Raw genomic sequence first — 13,343 nt, forward strand, 5'->3', positions numbered from 1 at the left:
CCTCCACACACCTAGGTCTAGGCTATTGATGGATTGAATACTTAAGCATGACCTTAATCCAATACCTTTTTTTCTCCAAACATTGCTTTTTTGTGTCAGCAATTAGACATTGTTCTTATGGTACTAGGAGGTAACTAGCCCCACCTAAGTGTCAAAGTAGCCTGACATTTCAATAATTTGCGTGGTATTAAAAAAGATTCTGCAAAAGTCTCCAGTCATGTAAAATGACACACATGAAATGTGTTTATAAAAAGGCCCAAATTGATTAACTGTTCAGCAGTCTTATGGCTTGGGGGTAGAAGCTGTTAAAGAGGCTTTTGGCCCTAGACTTGGTGCTCCCATACCACTTGCTGTACAGTAGCAGAGAAAACAGTCTATGACTTGGGTGACTGGAGTCTCTGACAATGTTATGGGCTTTCCTCTGACACCACCTATCATATAGGTCCTGGATGGCAGGAAGCTTGGCCCCGGTGATGTACTGGGCCTTACGCACTACCCTCTGTAGCGCCTTATGGTGAGATGCCGAGCAGTTGCCATACCAGGCGGTGATGCAACAGGTCAGGATGCTATGGTGGTCTGCATGAAACATGTAGGTATTACAGACTCGGTCAGGGAGAGGTTGAAAATGTCAGTGAAGACACTTGCCAGTTGGTCCGTGCATGCTTTGAGTACACATCCTGGTAATCCGTCTGGCCTCGCGGCTTTGTGAATGTTGACCTTCTTAAAGGTCTTGCTCACCTCGGCTACCGAGAGTGTTATCACACAGTCATCCAGAACAGCTAGTGCTCTCGTGCATGCTTCAGTGTTACTTGCCTCGAAGCGAGCACAAAAGGCATTTAGCTTGTCTGGTAAGCCCGCGTCACTGGGCAGCTCGCGTTTGTAGTCCGTAATAGTTTTAAAGCCCTGCCACATCTGACGAGCGTCAGAGCCGGTGTAGTAGGATTCAATCTTAATCCTGTATTGACGCTTTGCTTGTTTGATGGTTAGTCTGAGGGATTTCTTATAGGCGTCCCTCAGTGTCCCACTCCTTGAAAGCGGTAGCTCTAGCCTTTAGCTCGATGTGGATGTTGCCTGTAATCCATGGCTTCTGGTTGAGATATGTAAGTACGGTCACTGTGGGGACGATGTCGTCGATGCACTTATTGATGAAGCCGATGACTGAGGAGGTATACTCCTCAATGCCACTGGATAAATCCCAGAACATATTCCAGTCTGTGATAGCAAAACAGTCCTGTAGCGTAGCATCCGAGTCATCTGACCATTTCCGTATTGAGCGAGTCACTGGTAGTTCCTGCTTTGGTTTTTGCTTGTAAGCAGGAATCAGGAGGATAGAATTATGGTCAGATTTGCCAAATGGAGGGCGGGGGAGAGCGTTGTATGCATCTCTGTGTTTGGAGTAAAGGTGGTCTAGAGTTTTTTTCCCTCTGGTTGCACATGTGACATGCTGGTAAAAATGTGGTAAAACTGATTTAAGTTTGCCTGCATTAAAGTCCCCGGCCACTAGGAGCGCAGCTTCAAGATGAGCATTTTCTTGTTTGCTTATGGCTTTATGGAGTTGGTTGAGTCCGGTCTTAGTGCCAGCATCGGTCTGTGGTGGTAAATGGATGGCTATGAATTATATAAATGAGAACTCTCTTGGTAGATAGTGTGTTCTATAGCTTATCATAAGGTACGAACAATACCTTGAGACTTAATATTAGACATCGCGCACCAGTTGTTACTGACAGATAGACACACACGCCCACCCCTCGTTTTACCAGACGTAGCTTCTCTGTTCTGCCGGTGCATGGAAATTCCCGCCAGCTCTATATTATCCGTGTCGTCGTTCAGCCACAATTCAGTGAAACATAAGATATTACAGTTTTTAATTAACGTGGCAGGTTAGGTGGATTAATGTAGAAGGTTAGGAGAACTAACAGCAGGTAAGGTGAAATAACATAGCCAGTTAGGAGATTGAGGTTAAGGTTAGAAAAAGGGGATAGGTGTTAGCTACAATTGTCAACAACTGTTGTCCCCGACACAATCACTAGATGGAGGTGTTGTCAATTATCATAACACCGGGAAAATATTGTCTGAGCCCGAAGGGTCTGGGTTTAGCAAATATGTTTGTTGTTTTGTTCGGTGATTTCACCTCAGTTTTTTTTATTTAACTAGGCAAGTCAGTTATAAACAAATTCTTATTTACAATGACGGCCAAACCCAGATGACGCTGGACCAATTGTGCACCACCCTATGGGACTCCCAATCACGGCTGGTTGTGAGACAGCCTGGAAATGAGCCAGGGTCTGTAGTGACACCTCTAGCACTGAGATGCAGTGCCTTAGACTGCTGAACCACTTGGGAGTTTTCCTCAAGAAATGCAACTGAAAAGACTTGTGTCTTGTGTGTGTCATATATTTCATAGATCAATAAAAACAAACTCCCTCTTTAAGGATACTGTATTCCCCCTCCATATATTTCCAAAGTTCCTTCATCTTCTACTTCTACATCGGACTACAAGCCACTCAGGTTTACCCGTTCTGGGCATATGCACTCCTGACATCCTGTAGCGTATCACAAATGCTTCACAATGTATTTCTTAAAAATAATAATATAGCCTAAATAATTAATTTAGTTTATTTAGGCTACCTGGCTTGCTCCTGACTTGTTATTTAATACTCTGTTGAAATGTCGAACGTAAATTGATAGAGACAGAATCACACATTACTTCCCAAGCAAAATCAATTATTTGTCTCGTTGGCTATAGGTTGTAGTGCAGCCTCTAAATCTTATAGAAACAAACCTAAGATATCTCGTATGCATCGGAGTCACGTCTTTCCCGGCATTTTACAGCTTGTTTCTAGCATAAAGCTTTGTGGAATAAAGCGTTGTTATATGCCACTTTATATAATCAGATCCATTTAAATCTGTTCTAAATCTTAAAGAGGTAACGTAAACTCACGTATACTTGTACACCGCCTTGGTCCGTACAATTGCCCTTATTTTAGCGCCCCAAAAACGTAATACTTCCAGATCAACTGTAATGTCAATTCCATTGTAAAGCACAATTGCTCCTCTTTCCAACAGAATCAATTACATGACCTAAACACTGCCTGTTTCTGCATAATTCAAGCAGGCAATGAGCCCCGCCCCATCGGGTCTTTTTAAAAATGGCGGGTGGGGAAGCGAAACTAATGCGTGATAGTGAGAAGGAGAGATGTCGTGTGGGAAAATGTCTTTTTTTCACTTGATCTGTCCAACTTATCACCTTATGATGACAAAAAATGACTAGGTACCCCCCCTTACCCCCATCACTGTCCATTTCTTGTTTTTAAAGGATGATAGAGGTGCTACTGTAACGGATGTGAAACAGCTAGCTTAGTTAGCGGTGCGCGCTAAATAGCGTTTCAAATGGTGATGTCACTTGCTCTGAGACCTTGAAGTAGTAGTTCCCCTTGCTCTGTAAGGGCCGCGGCTTTTGTGGAGCGATGGGTAACGATGCTTCGAGGGTGACTGTTGTTGATGTGTGCAGAGGGTTCCTGGTTCACGCGAGGGGACGGTCTAAAGTTATACTGTTACACTACACTTGGTGGAGAGAGATTGTAAAACAGAAATAGTTGCTTTATGCGTGCTGTACGTTATGACATGACACGTCTAGATGTAACGGAGGGTCTGTTTTTTTCAACTTTTCTCCAATACTATAGAGGCATTACCATGTCGATGAACGCTCGAATAGAAACCTAGTTCACACCCCGGATTTTGAACAACACAGTCGCTACAGTCGCATTAGTTTTCTTTATAGCCTCGTTTGAATGTTGCGGTTGTGCACATTTGTAGGAATTGGGTGAGTTTACGTTAGGCCTATGCGTTTGGCCATTTGCATTAACCAAAGCCACAAATCCCTCACATACCCCCTCAATTCGATCCCTGGTTTTAACTTAACACACCAAGCAGTTCACTGAGATATTTAAGGAGTGCATGGTGACTGAAGGAATTGGCTGACAAAATCTATGGATACCAGACTATCATTTCATCTGTCAAACAGGTAGGCCAACTTCTTATTTATTGTATAGGAAGAAATAGGCTCCAACACAAAACCCTTGTTGTTAGTAGCCTGAAGTCAAATTAAAATGAAGACTGTTTAAATGAATTAGGCCTTCTCGAATTAGCGCTGTCCATCTCTGCGGCTGCAGCTTCATAGTAATATAAGTTATGAAAATTATTATAAAATGGCTTATTGTGAGGTTAATAAATAATATATAAATATAATATATACAAATATATAATATAAATGTATATAATATATTTAAAAAATATATATATACACGTATATGTAAAAAAATATGTATATATATATATATATTTACTTTTTTACAATTAAATATCTACGTGCGGACTAGGCCAACTGATGTCCTGTTCAGTTTGAGAGGGAGCATGCGAAGATAAGGAGGACCGGAGGTACGCTTGAATTGTTGCCAATAATGAAGCTATTTATCAGAGTTATTGACCTCACAATTAGCCATTTCATTATAATTTACATAACTTATATACACTGCTCAAAAAATAAATGGAACACTAAGATAACACATCCTAGATCTGAATGAATGAAATATTCTTATTAAATATTTTTTTCTTTACATAGTTGAATGTGCTGACAACAAAATCACACAAAAATGATCAATGGAAATCAAATTTGTCAACCCATGGAGGTCTGGATTTGGAGTCACACTCAAAATTAAAGTGGAAAACCCCACTACAGGCTGATCCAACTTTGATGTAATGTCCTTAAAACAAGTCAAAATGACACAGTAGTGTGTGTGGCCTCCACGTGCCTGTATGACCTCCCTACAACGCCTGGGCATGCTCCTGATGAGGTGGCGGATGGTCTCCTGAGGGATCTCCTCCCAGACCTGGACTAAAGCATCCGCCAACTCCTGGACAGTCTGTGGTGCAAGGTGGCGTTGGTGGATGGAGCGAGACATGATGTCCCAAATGTGCTCAATTGGATTCAGGTCTGGGGAACGGGCAGGCCAGTCCATAGCATCAATGCCTTCCTCTTGCAGGAACTGCTGACACACACCAGCCACATGATGTCTAGTATTGTCTTGCATTAGGAGGAACCCAGAGCCAACCGCACCAGCATATGGTCTCACAAGGGGTCTGAGGATCTCATCTTGGTACCTAATGGCAGTCAGGCTACCTCTGGCGAGCACATGGAGGACTGTGCGGCTCCCCAAAGAAATGCAACCCCACACCATGACTGACCCACCGCCAAACTGGTCATGCTGGAGGATGTTGCAGGCAGAAGAACGTTCTCCACGGCGTCTCCAGACTCTGTCACGTCTGTCACATGTGCTCAGTGTGAACCTGCTTTCATCTGTGAAGAGCACAGGGCGTCAGTGGCGAATTTGCCAATCTTGGTGTTCTCTGGCAAATGAAAAACGTCCTGCACGGTGTTGGGCTGTAAAGCACAACCCCCACCTGTGGACGTCAAGCCCTCATACCACCCTCATGGGGTCTGTTTCTGACCGTTTGAGCAGACACATGCGCATTTGTGGCCTGCTGGAGGTCATTTTGCAGGGCTCTGGCAGTGCTTCTCCTGCTCCTCCTTGCACAAAGGCGGAGGTAGCGGTCCTGCTAATGGGTTGTTGCCCTCCTCCATGTCTCCTGATGTACTGGCCTGTCTCCTGGTATCGCCTCCATGCTCTGGACACTACGCTGACAGACACAGCAAACCTTCTTGCCACAGCTCGCATTGATGTGCCATCCTGGATGAGCTGCACTACCTGAGCCACTTGTGTGGGTTGTAGACTCCGTCTCATGCTACCACTAGAGTGAAAGCACCACCAGCATTCAAAAGTGACCAAAACATCAGCCAGGAAGCATAGGAACTGAGAAGTGGTCTGTGGTCCCCACCTGCAGAACCACTCCTTTATTGGGGGTGTCTTGCCTATAATTTCCACCTGTTGTCTATTCCATTTGCACAACAGCATGTGAAATTTATTGTCAATCAGTGTTGCTTCCTAAGTGGACAGTTTGATTTCACAGAAGTGTGATTGACTTGGAGTTACATTGTGTTGTTCAAGTGTTCCCTTTATTTTTTTGAGCAGCGTATATACATTTGAAGAAACATTTGACTTGCTTCCTGAAGTACCACCACACACGGCACATTCATTGGTTAGGCAGAACAAAAAGCAGGGCAGGCTGAAGCTCATGATTGGGAATGCCTATCCATTGCAGTGTGTAATGCAGTGTAGCCTAGTTTTATATACACCATCCCAGCAGTGCAAAAACAGGAGTTTTTTGCAGTTGTTAAAACGGCCAGCTTCAGTCAGCTGATTCTATCCATCACTTATGGTTAGTTCTAGTTGGGCAGCTTAGTCTCCCATTCAGAGGACCCCCACTTTCGTTAGTGTCTTATTGGTCAAGGTCACGCTAACTAATTACCACCACATCTCCTGCAGCCTATCAGTGGCATTGATTCCCAGGACTTCAGTTTCAGTCAGTCTATGACCCCAGCACGCTGTGTGGTCAGAAACGTGCCTACCCCCCTGCTGAACTTCTCCTCCTGTGGACTGAATCCCCGTGTGTCTGATGTTTAATTGTGTATGCATCTAAACGACCACATAGTTAATGTCAGTTATCACTGGACATGATTCTCAGTTATCTGAACAATGAGTAGTCAGATGTGTGTGGACATCTTACAAGGATCCGCCCCTTTCAATTTTCATCTAAAATGACATACCTAAATCTAACTGCCTGTAACAAGGATATGCATATTATTGGTACCGTTTGTGGAATTGTGAAAGGAATGTAGAATATAACACAAAAGATCTGGTGAAAGATAATACAAAGAAAAAAAAAATTTTTGCATTTTTTTGTATCATCTTTGTAATGCAAGACAAAGGTCATAATGTATTATTCCAGCCCAGCTGCAATTTAGATTTTGGCCAGTAGATGGCAGCAGCGTATGTGAAAAGTTTTAGACTGATCCAATGAACCATTGCATTTCTGTTAAATGTTGTAGCAAGACTGCCTAAGTGCTCTTTGTCTTATGCTGTGTGACCAGGGTACTCAGAAGCAAAGAGAAATTTAGTCATCACAAAACCTGTGCCTAATTTTTAACTATGTTCAAAACTGTGCACTCTCCTCAAACAATAGCATGGTATTATTTCACTGTAATAGCTACTGTAAATTAAACAATGCAGTTAGATTAACAAGAATAAGCTTTCTGCCGATATCAAATATGTCTATGTCCTGGGAAATGTTCTTGTACATACATCATGCTAATTTCATTAGTCTACGTTAGCTCAACCGTCCTGGGGATGGTATACCGATCCCGAATTAAGTTTTAAATTCCCAAATTCCCATTAACCTGGACAGCCGCCTCATCCTTGTTCTGACTGGACATTCTGTAGTGGTTGCTACCGGCCTTAATAAGCCAGCACCTAAGGTTTCTTATTATATTCAGTCCCTCGACAACCCTACCTCTATTTTTCACTGATGAACTCCCTTGGTCTGTGAAGGGGAAACATGGAAAAAGAGATGGAAACAGGAGAGACATTTAAGATATAATTGGCCACCACACCATAAGCACTGCTGCGTTTAGCTTATTAAAGGGATGTGCAATGGGGCAGTACTGTTCCTTGTTTGAAAGCTGAACGTGTAATTTGTATTTAAACTATCATGTTTCTCATGCACCATCATTCTTTCCTACCAACCATAGACTGGGTTACTACAGATGGTTTATTGGGATAACTCTGCAAAATTACCCCACCATATGTAGTCTGACAAACTGCAATAACAATGTTACCCAAATTACCCTATAAAGCAGTCTGACCAAAGCGACAGCAATCTAGGCTGTGGGTATTTACCTGGTCACGCACAGAAACCACTTACTAAGAATTCCCTAACCAACAGCACATGAACGTCAACTGCAAAAAGCAGGCTTTATATTTCATGCCAAATTAGCAGCAAATTAATAGCTAGGTTTCCATTTAACTGGCGACAGATCTAGGCAAATATTTTGGAAAATGTGTGAAGTGTAATACTTCCAAATGGACTATATGCAGATAACACACTAAATATACTGTTTCGCGTAAGTTTGTCCCGAATAAGAATGTAAAGCTAACTATGTCGCACTCAAGGCTGATAGTCATCACAAAAACTTGCAGTAAATAGCAAATGTGCCTAGCCAACAGCTCACATATAATGCGAGTAGACTAATCTACACTAGCCTACCCACCCCAGTCAGAGGGAGGACCTTATTTGCACAAAAAAGGGTTTCCACTGCCATTTCCCACAACACATTTTACAGTAAAATGAACAAATTCAGTCAGCATTTATAAAATTATACCATAAACTTCTCCATCACATGTTAATGGATACAAATACTTGCATAACTGTAGCACGAAACATGGTTATTGAGAAACTGGATGATTGCCTGACTAAGTTGGTGCTGCTAAATATCTATAATATTTATTGGTAGGACCACAAACACTGACACTGGTCTAGCAGCTGGACATTTATGGTTAAGGGAAGTCACAAGTGAGATTAAACTTTGTCATAAGAATATTAACCAAAATAAGGACCATATCAAAAGCACTTGAGATCAACATTTAGAAGTTGAGGTGGAAGGTCACCATGTTTTATTTTGTCTTAAAGGCACAATATACTCCATGTGAAATCTGACAGCCTAGTTGAGCAAACAGAAAATTACTGTTCTGTAGCAAACAAAGTTGCAATAGAAGTGTGATCATCAGGCAACCTTTTTTCTAACTTTAAAATCTCACTGACAAGAGTCACTGACTCCATCACAAACAGGTAGAACATTTCAAACGTTGCTTGTGAGGGGGAGGTAGTTGCAGAAACAGTGGAATGGTTTAATAGACTTCCTCAAGTCAGTTAAGATAACCCACAGCCACCAGGAGCCGCACCACCAGCTCCGGGGAATCGACCAGCCACGCCGTCGGGCATACCAGCACCTTGGTACAACATGGCAATGCTCCTTCTGGTGGTGCTCATACTCTTCCTTATCAGCAGTCTAAGAAACAAACAGATTAACATGAGCAAAATATTAAATGGCCTTCAAATGAGAAATATTTTACTTCAGTCGCTCAGACATCCAAGGAAGGTATTGGGCCATCTTTGGTCTTTCAACCTCTGGTGGAAACTACGAATGGCAGGAATAAACTTCATCACAGCGAAACTACTGGGTTAGGGCTAGTAACTGTAGGCCATTTTCTAGTCTCACAATGCCACCACCACAAACTTACCCTTGTCATTGGTGATAGTGATCTTGTCCTCCTTGCCAGCTGCAGACGCCCTCATGATGTCGTTAGCGTCAATTTCAAAGGTGACCTCAATCTGAAGAACATCGCGAGGTGCAGGGGGTATTCCAGTCAGCGACAACTTGCCCAACAGGTTGTTGTCCTTGGTCATGGCCCTCTCATCCTCATACACCTGGAGGATACAGTCTATATTAGCAAAAAACATACATGTTTTTCAAACGAGAAGTATGTTAAAATAGTCGCTCAGACATCCAAGGAAGGTATTGGGCCATCTTTGGTCTTTCAACCTCTGGTGGAAACTACGAATGGCAGGAATAAACTTCATCACAGCGAGCGGCCCAAGAATGTACAAGTCATAACAAATGAATTCTTACCTAGTTCTTGTCAAGCCAGCCGATGACCTCGTTGCACTTGTCCAGAATCTTGGTCGTGTCCTAGTCAGTGAACTTGCCCTGTAGTCTCTCATCCTCCACTGTGGATTTCATGTTGAAAGAGTAGGACCCCATGGAGTTTTGAGGAAACCTTGTCACGCTGCACATCATCCTCACGTGTACTTCTCAGCCTCCTGGACCATGCGCTCAATGACCTTGCTCAGATGACCTGATGGCAAAATACAATCAAGTCAACCAACATGAAAAGAAACAGCTTCAACTGTACATCATTGTAGACTCAAAAGTACTACTGTCGCTCAGACATCCAAGGAAGGTATTGGGCCATCTTTGGTCTTTCAACCTCTGGTGGAAACTACGAATGGCAGGAATAAACTTCATCACAGCGAAACTACTGGGTTAGGGCTAGTAACTGTAGGCCATTTTCTAGTCTTACAATGCCACCACCAAACTTACCCTTGTCATTGGTGATAGTGATCTTGTCCTCCTTGCCAGCTGCAGACGCCCTCATGAGGTCGTTAGCGTCAATTTCAAAGGTGACCTCAATCTGAAGAACATCGCCAGGTGCAGGGGGTATTCCAGTCAGCACCAACTTGCCCAACAGGTTGTTGTCCTTGGTCATGGCCCTCTCATCCTCATACATCTGGAGGATACAGTCTATATTAGCAAAAAACATACATGTTTTTCAAACGAGAAGTATGTTAAAATAGTCGCTCAGACATCCAAGGAAGGTATTGGGCCATCTTTGGTCTTTCAACCTCTGGTGGAAACTACGAATGGCAGGAGTAAACTTCATCACAGCGAATAATCCCTGCATTGCAGTCCTTCTCAACAAAATAAAGATCATAGCAAGCCATTTACCTACTTATCCAAGCCGTAGGAAATGGGAGCAGCAGTTGGCTCATTGAAGATACGCAGTACATTCAGGCCTGAGATGGTGCCAGCATCTTTGGATGCCTGGCACTGGGAGTCGTTGAAATAAGCAGGCACGGTAACGACTGCATTGTTGACTGTCTAGGGAAAGAAAAAAAACAATATACATTGTAATAATTCAATAACAGGGAATCAAGAAACTGACCAGTCATTGCAAAACTAAAAACTACACCTTCCTTTTCAGATTTAAAATAAACACATGTCAATTTAGAGTCAACACATTTGAAATTATAACTGTTCCAGGGTAGGCTTCAGCAATCTCCATCTTGACCAGAACCATAGAGGAAATTTATTCTGGGTAGGACTTAGCCTCTCCTTTGTATTAAACTTGGAGCTTGGGTTGAGTAGAAGCATTGAAACGGCGTACCATACAGCTAACCAAATACAATTTTCAATTAAAATATAGCAATTTAATGATAAAATTATCAGAACTTAAAAACGTACCGAATACTGTGTAACCCGATTATTGACGGCATCACCAATAAGTCTGAGTCTGTGAAGGAAACATAACTTGGAGTGGTCCTGTTGCCATGGTCGTTGGCAATGATTTCAACCATGCTGGATCACACCCAAGCAGGAGTAGGTGCTCCCGAGATCAATGCCAACTGCTGGTCTTGTAGACATGTTGCCTAAACACAGGAATACGGATAAGTTTAAGTCACCCAAAAACAAATTAAGATTCCTATCAATAAATAAGTGCTACATATTAGGTTGCGCATAATTACACTTCTGTAAAGAAATCTCGCCATTAAAATGTTCGTCACACCACGTGGGTTGCAGTTTCATTGACGCGTCACGTCGGAAACCCGCGCGAAACGACTTAACCACCGCACTAGAACGTTCTAGCTACAGCTAGCTAGGCCGACAACTACGAGGATGATCGCGTGCCTTTTCCTTTAATTTAACATGTGTACAAACGTTGGAACCGTCAGTCGAATGTCTTTCAAACTGCCTGCACTGCAAATGACCAAACTCGACCTGCCATATATGCGACCACGACAAAGGTTGACCGGCTCGCTAATTAACACACTATACTATACATTTAGTTGGTTAGCCATGTTAGAGAAACAGTCAAAGTAAATTGGGATCGACTGGTGACAAACTAGTTATAGAGAGTTTATTAAATCAATGTGTCTACTAGCCTTATTCAGACAGGATAACGACGTCAGTATGCTAAATACCATGCTTATGTCGAACGAAAATAAATGCATTGATTACGTTAAGAATAAATTATCTTGTACTAACCAAATTCGTGACCGAGGGTGACGCTGATGTTGGTCGGAGTTAAACAACGGCAAAACCTTCCTTCGACCTTGTGAGAGAATAGCGAAAGAAGGAAATGTGATTCTTTAACTTTTATATATCGCCGGCAACGCAACCAATCATAGCTCTGGACTCCACTTTTCATTCCAAAACACCAATAAAAATACAGGACGGCCCATGCGTTCCCTCCCACTTCTGCGACAACGACCAAGCGCTCTAGCCGCCGTCAAGACAACAGTAAACTACATTTCCGAATGTTCGTAGCAATAGGGAACTCGGGATGAAAAAACGAGCTCTGACTTGGATAATCGATTTAAACGGTCATCCAACTTCGGAACTCGAGCCTCTTTCTAGAGCTCCGACTTTCCAAGCTGAAGATCACGGACATCACAGTTTCACTTCGTATTTTTCCGAGTTCCCAGTTGTTTTGAACACTCGAACGTTCCAATCCCTCTTCATATCTGGGGAGCCGTTTCCGGTGGGTTTGTCATGCATTACTAACAGGGAGATTTTGTTAAATATGGGTCAAATTCGTTAAAATTACATTCACATAATTTAAAAGATACAGCAATGCCCTTGTGGGATTTGTTTGGGAAATTTTCAAAACGAGTGTTTCAACATAGTATAACCACTTCAAAGCTGATGCTAGTTATCCTCTTCCGTAATACGGTTATAGACAGAGGGGTTAGTTATAAATATATTTGACGTTGGTATGGTCTTCTCGGAACTCTGAAATCTTCGACAACTGGGATCTCGGAAAAAGCTGGGAACGCGGATTTAGTTTTTATTTTGACGGTAATCCAAATCGGGAAACTCGACATCTTTCTAGAGCTCAGTCTTTCCGACCTGAAGATCGCGGACGTCATGATTTTGACCTCCTTTTGCCCCTCTAGTTCCCAGTTTTCTTGAAAGCACCAAAAGTATTCAAAGCAATGAGTTTGAGGGAGACACCCAACATGCAAAAGCATTAAGAACAGTGATGCCAGTTTAGCAATTTTCAAACAGCACCTAGCAACAAATTTAGCTACTTTTAAACATTTATTTGTAATTTTTAGCAACTTTTGAGAAATGACTCAAATGCTAAAATGCACGCATTTTCCCTCGAAATTACACAAAAACTATTTTCTCTGTCACACGCTCAGTCCCAACACACGTACCTGGCTGCAAAAGTGCATTGTGAGTGACGTCAGCAGCAGGCGCTCAGCTCGTTCACAAGCAGGAGCAAGATACAACATTTACATTTAAGTCATTTAGCAGACTCTCTTATCCAGAGCGACTTACAACAAGATACTGTTTTAAATGGCATACAGGTCTGCTCTGACTTTACACGGTTATTTTTAGTTATTAATATATATTTTCCAAAAAAAGTTCTTAGGAACGTTTATATGTAAAACATTTTGTTATTCAATTATTTTATGATCAGTTTTCATATGTACTTAAAATAGTAGGTACCCTTTTATTTAAATTATTATTTGTTTTATTTCTCAAA

The 13,343-nt window shown here is 42.3% G+C and overlaps 4 non-coding genes and 1 pseudogene across 4 annotated transcripts; all 5 read right to left on the reverse strand.

Moving 5' to 3' along the window:
- Positions 1-8,602: 8,602 nt before the first annotated feature.
- LOC124012325 lies at positions 8,603-12,692 on the reverse strand (annotated as a pseudogene).
- LOC124015892 lies at positions 9,092-9,185 on the reverse strand. Its single transcript, XR_006835248.1, has one exon. It is a non-coding gene; the product is annotated as a small nucleolar RNA SNORD14 (small nucleolar RNA).
- Positions 9,509-9,602, reverse strand: LOC124015896. Its single transcript, XR_006835249.1, has one exon. It is a non-coding gene; the product is annotated as a small nucleolar RNA SNORD14 (small nucleolar RNA).
- Positions 9,954-10,047, reverse strand: LOC124015903. Its single transcript, XR_006835250.1, has one exon. It is a non-coding gene; the product is annotated as a small nucleolar RNA SNORD14 (small nucleolar RNA).
- Positions 10,369-10,462, reverse strand: LOC124015910. The gene has a single exon (XR_006835251.1). It is a non-coding gene; the product is annotated as a small nucleolar RNA SNORD14 (small nucleolar RNA).
- Positions 12,693-13,343: the final 651 nt, after the last annotated feature.

This window comes from Oncorhynchus gorbuscha, linkage group LG02 (genome assembly GCF_021184085.1).
Source record: "Oncorhynchus gorbuscha isolate QuinsamMale2020 ecotype Even-year linkage group LG02, OgorEven_v1.0, whole genome shotgun sequence".
Lineage (NCBI taxonomy): Eukaryota > Metazoa > Chordata > Actinopteri > Salmoniformes > Salmonidae > Oncorhynchus > Oncorhynchus gorbuscha.